The sequence below is a fragment of the Schistocerca americana genome, chromosome 1 (genome assembly GCF_021461395.2).
Source record: "Schistocerca americana isolate TAMUIC-IGC-003095 chromosome 1, iqSchAmer2.1, whole genome shotgun sequence".
NCBI classification, from domain to species: Eukaryota; Metazoa; Arthropoda; class Insecta; order Orthoptera; family Acrididae; genus Schistocerca; species Schistocerca americana.
The window spans coordinates 783,619,857-783,636,068 of record NC_060119.1 but is presented as its reverse complement, the minus strand read 5'-3'; the positions used below and the strand labels follow the sequence as shown (position 1 = coordinate 783,636,068).

The following is a 16,212-nucleotide window of genomic DNA, read 5'->3' as shown; positions in this document are numbered from 1 at the left end:
TTTTAATTAATAAATGAAAAGGACCACTTTGCTTTTGTTCTACAATATTACTTTTATTGTTAACCGGTTTTCGGCTTACAAGGCCATCGTCAGACATTTACTGAATATTATCACCAAAGAAGTTAAAATGTTTGCAAACAACATTGGAAGAGAAGTAACACGTCTACACTGAAGTAGAAACATACAGTAAGTAACATATTTGCAATGAAGAAGTAAAAATGGAACAGTACATAAATAACAATGGAGTAGACACTGAAACATTTAACACAAAATAGGAATAGCATGCCTACGTAACAGTTTCTATTAACAAACAAAACTAATAAAATAAAATAAAATTAGTACTAGACAAGGCTACATCAGGAGGTATGAAACATGGAGAGTGATACACAAACCAATTAAAAGAAGAGACAATTATCAATGTAACTACAGAATGCATACGGAACTTAAGCAATATCAATAAGATAAACAGAAATAAATAACTGCAGGAAAATGAAGGTGTTTGAGGGAACCTACAGTCTGAGAGTGTGGTGGTACTGCATTTTAACATTAACGTTATAATCAGAGCAGTGGCTGTGTAACAGTTTTCATTAAATAAATGAGCAAAGTAAAATATGAACAATATTCGATGAGACAACTGCAAGGGTTGTTAAACAGACACAGTAATAGAAGTACCAGTTTAAAGAAAGACTTAACTATTGAAAATGGTGCTTTTCATTTATTATAATGTTGTTGTACCAACAACCCACGGAAGATTCTGTTAAAATTTTAATTGCAGTAAAAGTCGGCAGTTGACTTACGTTACAGCGCAATATCACCAAAATCACAAACTTTACTGATAAAAACTTCTGCCAGTATCTCGTCTCCTACCTTCCAAACTTTAGAGCGCATGCCCGCGAAAGGCAAAGGTCTCGAGTTCGAGTCTCGGTCGGGCACACAGTTTTAATCTGCCAGGAAGTCATATCAGCGCACACTCCGCTGCAGAGTGAAAAATCTCATTCTGGAAACATCCTCCAGGCTGTGGCTAAGCCATATCTCCGCAGTATCCTTTCTTTCAGGAATGCTAGTTCTGCAAGGTTCGCAGGAGAGCTTCTGTAAAGTTTGGAAGGTAGGAGACGAGATACTGGCAGAAGTAAAGCTGTGAGTACGGGGCGTGAGTCGTGCTTTCGGTAGCTTAGATGGCCTCAGTCCGGCTTTCGCCGCCGTGCAGTGTGGACGTGTTGTTATTTCCGCCTGCGGAGCGCGCGCGCTCGCTGTTGTTTACATTTCAGCGGCCGTCACTTACGTGTCGCTTACGTGCACTAGAATCATGGCCAACCGTTTTCGAAAATCAACATTACGTTTCAACTTCTGCAACGAATACGCACGACCAAAGGCCTTGGAAGTGGAACGCTTCCTACGCGACGTTGCTAAGATCCCAGCTTCTGACATCTTGGGCATCCATTTGTCCATATTAAGCAGTACTGTGTACGTCAAAGTCGTCAATGACGCAGTATGTGAAAGAATACTTCGTGATACCAACCATGGACTACGCTTCTGCCACGCCGACGGCAATGTCGGAGCGGTCACTGTCGACCATGCCGGCTTAGGAATGCGCACCATACGAGTTTTCGAACTCCCGTTCGAGCTCCCAGCAGAAGACGTTATCGCGGCTTTCCGTCCCTATGGCACTGTACATGGCCACACTGCCGAACGTTGGGCGCAATTCCAAACGTACCCTGTTCTTAACGGTGTACGGCAGATCACCATCGACCTCCATCGCCACGTGCCATCTTACCTGCAAATTAGCGGGTGCCGCGCGGTTGTCATATACGACGGCCAACCCAAGACCTGTTCCGGGTGCGGCAAAGAAGGCCACCTCAGATCTGAGTGTCTTCAGAGACGAATCACCCAACTGCCAGCCGCTACCGTGGCACCTCCGGCACCGCCGACGGTTTTACCGATCACCTACGCCTCGGCGCTCTCTTCTCCTCCCACCGGCCGCCGCCCATCGGACCATGCACCGGTGCCCCTTCCAGCTGCTACGGATACCGCTGGGGCCGACGCGTCGCGCTCAACGCCTGACGCTACTCCGGCGCCACTACCAACAGCGACGACTTCCGACACCCCCCCGCCTGAACATATGGACGCCCCTTCATTGGACGTTCCCGCGACGGCCTTCCTCTCAGAGCGACGCGACTCCCTCCCGTCTTCTGACACGGAGGGACGAACCCGCAAACAACGTTCACCTAAGAGGCGCAAGAGGAGGCGCCGTACGGTCTCGGAACGAGACGGATCACCACCCCCCGATGCTCCAGCGGCCGTCCGACACGACGAGGCCTCGGAGAACCTGCACGACGATACGAATGACGACAACATGACGCCGACTGTGGATACGTCGATGCCTACTCTACTGGCTCGCGCAGGTGCTCCTGAACCAATGGACTCCACAGATGCGACTGCCGCCGAGACGTCCTCTGCCCCTACGACCGAAGTGGAACGTACGACCATCACAACGACAACGCCTTCAATGGTGTGGAGTGAGGACGTCGATGAGGACCCGGACCACACGCTGGGGACAGAGTTACCCCAGACGGAAGCATCGTTACGCCGCTGATAATGCCGTCGGGTGGCGTACGGCACGACTCACCGTTGCCTCGTCCCTCTCCATCCTCCGCCGGTGGAGTTCCCCTCCACGGCGGGGTACGGCTCCAAACCTACCGAATAGCGACGATCAACACTAACACCATTAGCTCACCCGTGAAACTTCAACTGCTGCGAGAGATGATATGGGCGTCGGACGTCGATATCGCACTACTACAGGAAGTACACCTGGCCACACTTCCAGACGTCGCGGGATATAACACTTATCCTTCTCCTGGTGATCACCTGGGACGCGGCGTAGCCATCTACGCCAGAGAAGGTATTCCAGTGGCCGATATCACATACCTTCCATCTGCCAGAGGCATGGCCGTCACCGTCATGGGGACGCGTATCGTCAACATTTACGCTCCGTCAGGCTCCACCCGCAGACGCGACAGGGCACTCTTCTATTCAGAAGACATCGCTCCTTTGTTTCTTGGACGCTGCGACCATTACTTGCTTGGGGGTGATTTTAATTGTGTCTTGCACCCTAAAGATCAAGTGCCCCACTACAACACCTGTCAAGAACTGCGTCTTGTCGTCCGAGATCTGTTGCTCCGCGACACTTGGGAAGTTCGGCACGGCGACGCGCCTGGACATACTTACCAGACGAGTCACTCCGCGAGCCGCCTTGATAGAATTTACGTCTCTCGGGAACTCACACCTGCAGTCCAAGGTGCAGAACTTTGGCCCCTGGCCTTTTCGGACCACTGTGCCTACATCTGCAACATTCTCTTCCCCAAGCAAGTGGTTTGGCGTAGTCGTGCACCCTGGAAGCTAAACACCTCCCATCTTCATGATCCCGAATGTCTTCAACGTGTTACCGAGACATGGGCCACCTGTGAACGTCGCTTACCTAAATACTGCACGACCTTGACCTGGTGGCTAGAATGTGCCAAACCTGCCATTCGACGTACTTTGATTCAGTATGGGAAGGAAGTAGCTATGTGGCGCCGGCACACTACCGACTATTTCTACGCCGTTCTCCGCGACCTGGACGCCCAACCGCCCACCCCCGACACCCAGAGGGAACGCAGCAGGATTAAGGCGCAAATTGTAACTTTGACACGCCGTAGACTGCAGGGGGCTATGGTGCGAACCCGACGTCAAGATTCGGCGGGACAAGAACATCCGACCATGCATCATATCGCCTCCGATAGGAAACATCGACGACGACAACTCATCACCGAGATCACCACCTGTCGCGGCCAGCACGTCACTTGCCAGGCCGAAATCGTCGGTGCCTTTGTCGACCACTACCGCACAATGTACCAGGAGGAGACTACCAACAACCACGCTGAGGAGTCTGTGTTACCACACGTAACTCGCACCCTCACCAGCGACGAAGCGGACGAGCTGATGGAGCCCATTACGCGTGACGAAACCCACGATGCAATCAAAAAAGGTGCTCTGAATAAGTCACCTGGTGTCGACGGATTGCCGATAGAATTTTATCGCGCTTTCTTCACACTAATGGCGTCACGGTGGACAACGATGTTTAATGAACTGCTGACGATGGGGAACGCCGTACCGCCGTCCTTCGTCACGGGAATTATTATACCCATCCACAAACCGACACCAGGTGTGACGACAGCACATTACCGTCCCCTGACTCTGCTTAACGCAGACTGTAAAATTTTTACACGCCTACTGGCAACGCGATGCCGCAAGATCCTGCCTAGCATTCTATCCCCGGAACAGACAACTCCGGGCGGCTCAGTTAATATACAAACGGCCACAGCAGAATGTCGCGATTTAATTGCACTGGCAGCGGCGTGCAGACTCCGCGCCGCAGTGGTTGCCATCGATTTTGACAGCGCATTCGACAAATTGCGGCATCCTTTTCTGTTCTCAGCGATGAACCGCATGGGTTTTCCACCAGCCTTTATCGACGTGATCCGGCGCCTGTACGGCACCGCCGAATCTCTGATTCAGGTTAACGGCCGTGTGGCGGGACCAGTGGCGATCCGGCGTTCCGTACGGCAAGGCTGCCCACTTTCGACCCTACTGTATGCCATAAGCCTGGAGCCACTCATCGGGAGTCTGACGAGCCACCTTTCTGGTCTCACTTTGCGACAGCACAGTTTTCGATGTCGTGCGTATGCGGACGACCTCCTCCTCTTGATACGCTCACGGAGTGAAACACACACGGTGTTTGATTTGATATCAACGTACGGCATCGCAGCGGGCAGTAACATGAATGTGGCTAAATCCGCGGCGATGCCCATTGGACGCGGCCTCTCACACGAAGACCTAGCACCTCTCCCGTGTGTACAACAACTACGATATCTTGGTATCATTTTCACCTCCACCGTGCGCCGCTCCGCTGCCATCAATTTTCGGCGTGCACTCCAAACTATCCGCACGACGGTGCGACAAAATCTTCTCCGACGACTCGATTCTTTACAACGTGTCCAATACCTCAATCAACATGTGGCGGCCCGAATGGTCCACATCGCACAGGTCCTCCCGCTGCCATCAACTATTGGACGCAGCCTCCAGGCTGCCCTCGGATACTTCCTTACGGCCGGTACGATCTTTAAGGTCCGCTGCGACACGCTCACCCTGCCCCCGCGAGCAGGAGGCCTCGGCCTTGTCAATGTGCGACTGCGAGCGGCGTCCTTGTACATGTCCACCATGCACAAGCAGTGGCACGGGGGCACCTCCCTTACGCGCAGCTTGCTGGAAATTCTTGTGCCCGCGACCATAACACCACCAGTACCAGTCGGACACATCAAGCATCATTTGACGCACATTTCTGATTTCATCGTCGACTTCAGTTATGCTCACACACACTTACCGACCACGCGTTCTCCTCGACCTAAAGATTTTTACACCCCTCTCCTTCGTTCCATATCCAGCAACAATATCGAACTCAGACATCTGTCCAAGCGGTGGCCCACGGTTTGGCGTCATATCCACCAGCCTTTTCTCCCCTCCAACGTCCGGGCAACATGGTACCAAGTCGCAAATGAAAAATTCGCCACAAACCATCGCCTTCACGCCATCGGACTACAGGACTCTCCACTTTGTTCCATTTGCCACCTCGTGGATGACGATGTCCATCAACTGACTTGTACTGCCACCAGTGACGTCTGGAAACTTGCCCGACAGTTCGTTGCCTGTTACCTCCGCGTTCCGCCGGACTCGATTGACCCACGGACTTTTATCCATCCTGAGAATACTTATTTCCCCGCCTCCAAAAATCATGCGATTGTATGGGTCAAGAGATGGACGATCAACTACATGTATAATGGTGCCGACAAATCACGCCTTGATTTCTGGTGGTACTTACAAACCGCCCACAGTGAAGTCGAACAGCGACCGCGCTACCGCGCCTTCTTCGCCAATTACCTACATGCGATCTTTACTTCACCTCCGCTCAGTTGGATGGTGCCACACGCCGACAGCACTCCCGCCCCCCCTGCTGACATCTGAGACTCCCCGCGCTACTTTCTACATTGTAACCCACAGTGGAGTAGGCGCATGGACACGCGCCTCCTTTCTTTAATGCACTACCCCAGACGACACTGGTCTTTCCCTCACTCCACTGTATATTGCTTCCCACCTCTAAGATTACATCAGAATTATTATTCTTTTTTTCCCTGCACCTTGTTCATAAAAAAAAAAAAAAAAATCCTCGCCTTATACGAGTATATTGTCTTGTGTTATTTTCGCCGGTAGGATGGCATTTCTGTTGTATTTAAGTTTGTACCAATAAAGAGCTTTTTTTTCATTTACCCTTTTCCTGGTAAAAAAAAAAAAAAAAAAAAAAAAAAAAAAAGATGGTAGAGCGCTTGCCCGCGAAAGGCAAAGGTCCCGAGTTCGAGTCTCGGTCGGGCACACAGTTTTAGTCTGCCAGGAAGTTTCATATCAGCGCACACTCCGCTGCAGAGTGAAAATCTCATTCTGTTTACTGATAAAAGTTCATATGATTCCACTGCCAGCCTCATGCTGAATAATATAATTTTGGATATTAGGCCGAGTCACCATAAAACATTAAAGCAATTAAATTGCTGACGTTTCGAACAGCTTTGTAGCGGCCTGAAGAGGACTGCTGCGAAGTCATTCGAAACGTTGCTTTGATGTTTTATAGTGACGTGGCCTAACACACAAAATTATTTTATTCCAACACTTAATTGATTTGGACGCCACCAATGTGCCAGGCCGAGAATTTTTCATGTAGCCATGTGTCACCCAACTTGACGCGTGTGAACCGAGTGCCCATCAGCAGGCCGAGTAGTGAAAACTCCTGTCAGGATCCGTCTTCTGCCGACAGCGCGTCCGTTGAAGATTCACCGTGTTAGGCAGGACTTCATCGCGTGCGGGCGGCCACGGGTACAGCTTTACGGCTGAGGAACAGCTGTTGCAGCGCAGACATGGCGCCTACTACCTGCTGCTTCTGCTGCTGCGGCATAGACCACCGTTGCCGAATCACATATGCACCGACGCATTACGAGATGCTCGACACACAGCGCTTCGATGGGACAGCCAATTAAGATGTATCAGGGAGTGGAGAAATATCGATCCGCGCCCTACTTTCAGGTCACAACAACTGTCTGGTGTTCGTAAACAAATGATGACGTATGTACTGTGCGGATGGGATACACCGTGACGTGCTTGAAAAGTCCCAAGAATTCTCGAAAAGCAGTGCGCTCTGAACATGCCCGTAACAAAGCTCCTTGCAGTAAGACTTATGGCCAGTGATGAAGATGGGATTTGCTTTGAAAGCAGTAGTATTACAAAATAACTTTAGAGGCAATGTCTACATAATTCGGTTGATATTAAATAATAATTTCGTAAATTCATACGAAAATCGTGCAACAAACTTCGCCTCCTTACGTGGTGTATTACCGGGAGCTTCACAACTTCCGTTTTCCTATATCTATCGTTCGAATTGAAACAATGGCAAGTTTAATTTGCGTTCAGTACTATACAAAAATATAGGAAAGTCAGGAAGGACGTATGTAGTGTCATAAATGAGTTAAGTTGGTTGGTTTGTGGGATTAAAGGGACCAGACAAAATGAGTTAAGTATAAACCGAAAACTGCGAAAATGACAATCTTATTTCATTACATTGAGTAAATACTGAATAAATTTTCTCCCGGCTAAAGAATTGGTCAAGTTGCTAAAGAACTCCAAGTTAACGTTGTGTTAAAGTGTTGTCTGTAACTTGTGTAAGTGTCGCTAAATCACAGTTCATACAACAGATTCTATACAACTATTGATTATGATGGAAATAGTTATCTTCAGCAAAATGATCATTAAAACCACCGAATATCAGCCGCGCACAACATTGACGTATGTTACCTGAAACAATATTCTTCGCAACTCGTGCGTAATTAATTTCGGCTCCATACATCAGCTACAAAAGTTTGTTATAAGCATCGTGCTACGAGCACTGTTTTTAAAGAACCAGTCTAATTCGAATTATTTTCATTAAAATGAGTTCGGGACCACCGGTGCACATTTATTTTTACACATTTGTATTACGTTCGGCATTTATGTCCGCAGAGTTGCGTAATTTGAATTTGCCGCTGAGATAATTGTTAAGATGGCGGCAGACAATTGATAGAGACTTCCTATTGTTAGACCAAATAAGTAAGTATTTGAAATGCTTATTAAACTCTATAAACTCTGCTTTCGTATTGTGCACTATTTAGACTTCATCAAGGAAACATTTGATTTGTTTCTAAGGAAAACACAGACAAAAACGCGACACAAATCGCTGTCATCAATGGCTGCGCTCCTTGCAGCGGAAAGAAATAATTAACACAGATAATGCTTACTGAGAGAGGAATTAAAGTTACAAATAATTATTCACTCATATTTATAATAATAATGAACTCTATTCTCAAGTAATAATTAACAAATAATTACAATTTCTTAACAGACCTCAGTTTGATATGCGTCCGCAACCTAGAAAAGCCAACCAACAGAAGGTAAAAACAAAGGAAGACAAACGCTGATCATAAAAGGAATTTACAATTATCATTGTCTTTGTATGATACACATCGATATGTCCAATTACATCATAGAATATTATATAAATAATGAATATTTCTCATCGTTTTCACTATTTTTTCATATGTCGAATAGATAATGTTTATAACTGTTACAGGCATAATTTCTTTTCGTCGCACTATAGCTAAAATTTATCTCGTGGATGTTACACATAGCATTTGTTTAAATTGCAGTTGACATTGTACTAGCCATTCTAGAGTACTGCGGCTTATGTTATCCCAAGCTGACACTAACTGCGTTTTATTCGGGTGACAGAAGATAACACTGTTAAGCACATTGCCATTGAAAAGTAAGCTACATCAATCCAAAATTAATAAACTGATTAAAACTGACATATAATTTGGTAATTACGTATTTGGCATTTGCCAGGAAAGCAGCATATAAGATGCCGAGAACGATAGACAGGCGCACAATACTAATCAGGCGCCGGCCGGAGTGGCCGTGCGGTTCTAGGCGCTACAGTCTGGAACCGAGCGACAGCTACGGTCGCAGGCTCGAATCTTGCCTCGGGCGTGGATGTGTGTGATGTCCTTAGGTTAGTTAGGTTTAAGTAGTTCTAAGTTCTAGGCGACTGATGACCTCAGATGTTATGTCCCATAGTGCTCAGAGCCATTTGAACCATACTAATCAGGCAATAAATAAATAAATATATTAGTGCCGATACACAAGTTCATGTGTATGGACGAAGTGTCAAGGGTCAGTAAAGTTATGTCTCTATGCATTTTTTAAATTGAAGATCATTTGCATCACTCAGATATAGACATTCATCAATAAAAATCAGCACTCAAGTTCTGCATGTTTCAATCCTCGAGCCTTTCTATTTTATGATTTCTCCTTTGAAGGTCAGTCGGATTGTTACACTCAAATGACATACTAAAGATTGCTTTTTTTGTCAACGTCATTGTTTCACAGTTAACATGCAGGCCTTCAAAAATAGTAAAGATATGTAGCACATTTTTGTAGCAAAGTCAGAGGGTTGCAAGAGACTCAGCATATGGCCCATCTGGCTCTCCACGGGTGTGAGCGAGTCGAGGAGATGCATTCATACGTTGGAAAGATGAGGTCCACCATGTCTACGCAGTCACAGCGACGTGTTCACTACGTAAGTATTGTGTCTCGTCGGGGAAAAGTGGTGCGAGATCCACCGCTGTCTCAGTACTGCTCTTGAGCTGCTCGCGATGCACATCATCTTCTCTTATACTTATTATGATGAAAATCTGAACTCCATTACCCCTCAGCAAAATGTCATTTATTCGTAGTTTTGATGCTAGGTAGGCCAACAACTGGGTCATTACCATCGGTTCAAATATTTGTACCACATAGACGAGTTGAGAACTCATATAATTTCCCTATCCATTAAAATACACACATGAAACTGCGGTGGAAGTCTTGAGGCAAAATTATTTTTCGTCAAAGGAAAAATGATGGAAAGAAAGATCTAATCGGCAGTAGCAGAGCACTGTATTTCTTTGGGACATTCAATGGAATACAATGTAACAAAAATTTTATCCCCGGTTTCCGGTTTTTGGGATTCCGTAATCAAGGAATCAGTGGAAATACGTCTTGCCAATAATCTTATAAATCGTGACAACGGCTTTCAGCTGGATAAAAATTGGAATCCTGTTATTAAAATTATACAATCACAGCGGAATCGACAGTGTCATTCGATACTCAATGACTAGATGAACCTTTATTTCCACCACCGAGGGCAGCACGCACAACTCGGCTATGCTGCGCATGTCAACACCTGACGCATGCGCTGTAGGATGCCAGTACATTTCACATGCGCGAGATTCGGCATAAATACCGCGACTGCACCTGGGCTCTTCAGTAGTTGTGTACTCACCTGATGATGGCCGGACGTCTCTGGGCCGAAAAATCGTGGCAGAATGTCGACGGGATCCGGCTGCATACCCGGAAATTCGTGTTTGGGTAGCTCCACAGTTAGAGCATTTGCCCGCGAAAGGCAAGGGTCCAATATTCGAGCCTCAGTTTGGCTCACACTTTTAATGTGCTAGGGAGTTTCAAATCAGCGCATATTACACTCCAGAGAGAAAATTCGTTCCTGGCTAAGGCATCTGCATACTCATTACCTCCGATTACCGGATAGAGTAGCATGGAGAGCTGCATCAAACCAGTCTCAGGACTGAAGACCACAACAACAACAAACAACCGTTATCCGGTACCTAACAGAACGGGATCACCTTTCCCTGTCTTTGTAACAGGTGAAGGAGATGATCTGTTTTTTTTTTCTTTTCTTCTTGAATGCAACTACTGAACAACCTACACAGTACTCGGAGAACAGGAAGAATTTTTGCGCTAGATTACGTTTCGTCTGCTCTGGCACTCTTCGGATTGCATAAAGTTCGGAATATTATTTTTTCCTTGGATCGATGAGTCGTGAAGACACAGTATGGGAAAATTATGGTGTGGTCAGATCAGTTTGTCTTCCTTGTACCCATGTGTAGATCAAATAACTCATCAGACGCAGAATTAGGTCGAAAGGCGCCCTCGCTGAGGTCGTTGTGAACGAACTGTATGTGCTCCGTTTGCAATTTACGTTCAACATAGCTTGATAAACACATGCGTGTAGTGAAACGTAATTAACTCATACACTATTATATTTTACCTTAACAGCCTACAGCAACATTGTTATAAATACTCTTTGCAACCCTTTTAATGGCTTGTGAAATGTAATCTGAGAGATCCGAGCATAAGTATTGCTTGTATGTGCGCGACAGCGTTGTCAAGCGAACAAGTAAAGGCGGAATGTGTAAGGAGTTCCCCAGACGATGGCGTTGCTGGACGTCGACGTCTGATGCTTAATACTCTGTCTTTCTGGCAGTAGAGCTCAATTCATTCCCGTTAATTAATCTGGGAGAACTAAGAGCAAATTTCATCTGCGACTGGGGATGCGTCTCCCCACTATTCACTCGCCAACATAAACGTTAGACAACGCCGATTAAACTCTAGAAAATTACACTTGCAACCGTCTGCCCTCCATTCACTTAATAAACAACTATTCAAGAAGCTAATGAAATTGGGCCGTACAGGTCAGGGGTTTTCAAACTGTGCGTCGCGCCTCCCAGGAGCATCGCGGTGATTTCATAAAAATAATTAATTTCGTTTATTTGCTTTCTGAGTAAACGAACAAAGAATGTGGTAGAAAAGTTAAATGCTGTCACTATTGCAGCGTGGTAGATAGCAATCGTGTCTCACCACGTGACTAATTTGTTTTTATTCTGTAACAATCAGTTTGAGGATTTGTTTTGTCAAATGCAGATCGTTTTTTAATTGTTGTTTGTCTTCTGTAATTTGTGTTTCTATATCACCATGGACAAATTTTTAAATGTCAGTACAAAACTTGATGTTTCGAATTTATTATGCAGCTCTAAAGACATGAATAGACGAAAATTCAGAAGTATGACTGAGGTTTGCCGACGACATTGTAATTCTGTCAGAGATAGCAAAGGACCTGGAAGAGCAGTTGAAAGGAATGGACATTGTCTTGAAAAAAGGATATAAGAGGAACATCAACAAAAGCAAAACGAGAATAATGGAACGTAGTCGAATTAAATCAGATGATGCTGAGGGAATTAGATTAGGAAATGAGGCACTTAAAGTAGTAAAAGAGTTTTGCTATTTGGGAAGCAAAATAACTCATGATGGTCGGAATAGAAAGGGTATAAAATGTAGACTGACTATGGCAAGGAAAGCATTTCTGACGAAGAGAAATTTGATAACATGGAGTATAGATGAAGTGGCATGAAGCCTTTTCTGGCGGCGTAGCCATGTATCGAAGTGAAAAAGGACGATAAACAGTTTAGACAAGAAGAGAATAGAAGCTTTCAAAATATGGTGCTTCAGAAGAATGGTCACATGGGTGGATCACGAAACATATGAGGAGGTACCGAATAGAATTGGGGAGAAGAGGAATTTGTGGCACAACTTCACAAGAAGAAGGGATCGGTTGGTAGGACACGTTCTGAGGCATCAAGGGATCACCAGTTTAGTATTTGAGGGAAGCGTGGAGGGTAAAAATCGTAGAGGGAGACTAAGAAATGAATACGCTAATCAGATTCAGAAGGATGTAAGTTGCAGTAGTTATTCGGAGACGAATAGAGTAGTATGGAGAGCTGCATCAAACCAATCTCTGGACTAAAGACCACCACAACAACAACAACTGTTGGTAATGAACGACCACACTACGGTATGTAATTTGTTTCAAAGTCCTAGCAGCTGTAAGCGTGCTTGCTAATAAAATGAAACGAAATTTGGAGTCACATCACGGTAGTCTGGTAAACAGACCACGAGAATACTTTTCCCATGAGTTAAAAGAAATAATAGAGCAAAAACCTTTAACTTCAGAAGCTAAGATTCCTACAAAGACTCTTATTTCATATTACAAAGTTACCTACGATACACCAAAGACCAAAAATCCTACACCGTAGCGAAAGACATTTGACCAGCTGCTCCATCTGTGATGCAGCGTCAAGGGTAACCGTGGCCATGGTCTCCGAGCTGATAGTCCATGCTGCTGCAAAAGGTTGTTGAACTGTTCGTGCAGATGGTTGATGTCTTGCAAACGTCCCCATCTGTTGACTCAGGGATTGAGACGTGGCTGCACGATCCGTTACAGCCATGCTGATAAGATGCCTGTCATCTCTACTGCTAGTGATACGAGGCCGTTGGGATCCAGCATGGTGTTCCATATTACCCTCCTGAACCCACCGATTCCATATTCTGCTAACAGTCATTGGATCTCGACCAACGCGAGCAGCAATGTCACGATACTATAAACCGCAATCGTGTTAGTCTACAATCCGACATTTATCAAAGTCGGAAATGTGATAGTACTCATTTCTCTTCCTTACACGAGGAATCACAACAACGTTTCACCAGGCAACCCCGGTCAACTGCTGTTTGTGTATGAGAAATCGGTTGGAAAGTTTCCTCATGTCAGCACGTTGTAGGCGTCGCCACTGGCACCAACCTTGTGTGAATGCTCTGAAAAGCTAATCATTTGCATATCACAGCATCTTCTTCCTGTCGGTTAAATTTCGCGTCTGTAGCACGTCATCTTCGTGGTGTAGCAATTTTAAGGGCCAGTAGTGTACAAGTATCTTCTGCAGTATTCGATAGCTTGACTTCTGTCTGAATAAAAAACGAAGCATCAAATTGCTGCGAGGGAAACGATAAGCGGTGACATTTGTATTATTGATTGTCACAAATAATGCCCGTTTTTCCGTATATATCGCGATATTCAAGGGCGTGGTTAAACAGAAAGCTAAGAGGACAGCTTAAATTGCTGCGAGTAAAATAACAGACTGTTTTTTTTTCTGCAATGTGTTGCTATTTCCGAGGGTCCAGCCAGCCATATTAAAAGACGGTTTCGGTTCCCTGTTGGGGTTATTCGCAATGTGCTGCTGGACAAATACACATCACTCTGACATCACTTCCGAGTGTGAGGACAGCTTCTCTCCACCACCAATGTATAGGCCGCAGTATACGTACGATACAGTTCCGCACTGTCGCCTGATAAACAAAGTAAGAGCCTACGGAATATCAGACCATCTCTGTGGCTGGATTGAAGAGTTTTTAGCAAACAGAACACAGCATGTTATTCTCAATGGAGAGACATCTATAGACGTTAAAGTAACCTCTGGTGTGCCACAGGGGAGTGTTATGGGACTATTGCTTTTCACAATATATATAAATGACCTAGTAGGTAGGGTCAAAAGTTCCATGTGGCTTTTTGCGGATGATGCTGTAGTATACAGAGAAGTTGCAGCATTAGAAAATTGCAGCGAAATGCAGGAAGATCTGCAGCGGATAGGCTCTTGGTGCAGGGAGTGGCAACCAACCCTTAACATAGACAAATGTAATGTGTTGAATATACATAGAAAGAAGGATCCTTTATTGTATGATAGCGGAACAAACACTGGTAGCAGTTACTTCTGTAAAATAACTGGGAGTATGCGTACGGAACGATTTGAAGTGGAATGGTCATATAAAAGTAATTGTTGGTAAGGCGGGTGCCAGGTGGAGATTCATTGGGAGAGTCCTTAGAAAATGTAGTCCATCAACAAAGGAGGTGGCTTACAAATCACTCGTTCGACCTATAATTGAGTATTGCTCATCAGTGTGGGATCTGTACCAGGTTGGGTTGACAGAGGAGATAGAGAAGATCCAAAGAAGAGCGGCGTGTTTCGTCACAGGGTTATTGGGTAAGTGTGATAGCGTTACGGAGATGTTTAGCAAACTCAAGTGGCAGACTCTGCAAGAGAGGCGCTCTGCATCGCGGTGTAGCTTGCTGCCCAGGTTTCGAGAGGGTGCGTTTCTGGATGAGGTATCGAATATATTGCTTCCACCTACTTGTACGTTGCGAGGAGATCACGAATAAAAAATTAGAGAGATTAGAGCGCACACAGAGGCTTTCCGGCAGTCGTTTTTCCCGCGAACCATACGCGAATGGAACAGGAAAGGGAGTTAATGACAGTGGCACGTAAAGTGCCCTCCGCCACACACCGTATTGTGGCTTTCAGAGTATAAATGTACGAGGGCTGTTTTTTTTTAACCTCTGACTGGCTGTAAATAAAATAAAAATGTACAGAAAATAATTTTATTACCAAAAGTGCAGTAAAGTCTTAACTTATTTTTCTACATAATCGCCAAAACGATTGAGGCACTTGTCATACCGTGACGCAAGCTTTTCGATGCCTTCCTCGAAGAATGTTGCCGCCAGTGAGGACAGGTAAATCTTGACGGCGTCCTGAAGTTCTTCGTTAGTATCGAAGCGATGCCCACCTAACCATGACTTCAGTTCTCGGAACAGGTGATAATCACTAGGTGCTAGGTCCGGGCTGTACGGTGGATGTTCAAAAACTTTTCATTTAAACTTTTTTTGAGGATGTTTTTTGTCATGTTGGCACTGTGTGGTCAGGTGTTGTCACGGATCAAAACAACGCCAGACGAAGGTATTCATCTGCGTTTGTTTTGAATGGCTCTGTGGAGACGATGTAAAGTTTCACAATAAACTTCCTCGGTTATCGTCGTAGCTTGCTCCATAAAGTCCACCAGCAGCACTCCTTTATGGTCCCAAAACATAGTGGTCATTGTTTTTCTTTTTGTCAGTGAATGTTTAAACTTTTTTGGCTTGCTCGGGGAAGCTGTTTGCATCCACTGCTTTGATTGTTCCTTTGTTTCAGGATTGGCGTAGAGGACCCACATTTCATCGCCAGTAACAATCGACTTCAAAAAAACGTTTCCCTCATTGGCATCACGTGTGAGAAACGATAATGCTGACGTCATACTTTGCGTTTTGTGGTCGGTACTCAGCATTTTTGGGATCCAACGTGCACACAGTTTCGGATAGCCTATGTCTTGAGTCACAATTGTGTACAAAGCAGACCCTGAAATGTCTGGAAATTCATCAGACAGTTCGCTAATTGTAAACTTCCGTTTGCATCTCACCGCCTGATCAACACGCTCAACGAGGCCTACAGTGGCTTGCGACCTTGTCCACCTTCATCATGGACGTCTCTTCATCCTTCTTTAAATTTTCGACAC

The 16,212-nt window shown here is 45.6% G+C and overlaps 1 long non-coding RNA gene across 1 annotated transcript in view; it reads left to right on the top strand.

The window, feature by feature from the left end:
- LOC124612309 overlaps positions 1 to 16,212 on the top strand; it is a 315,920-nt gene that overhangs the window by 299,254 nt on the left and 454 nt on the right. The gene's annotated exons all lie outside the window — the stretch shown is intronic.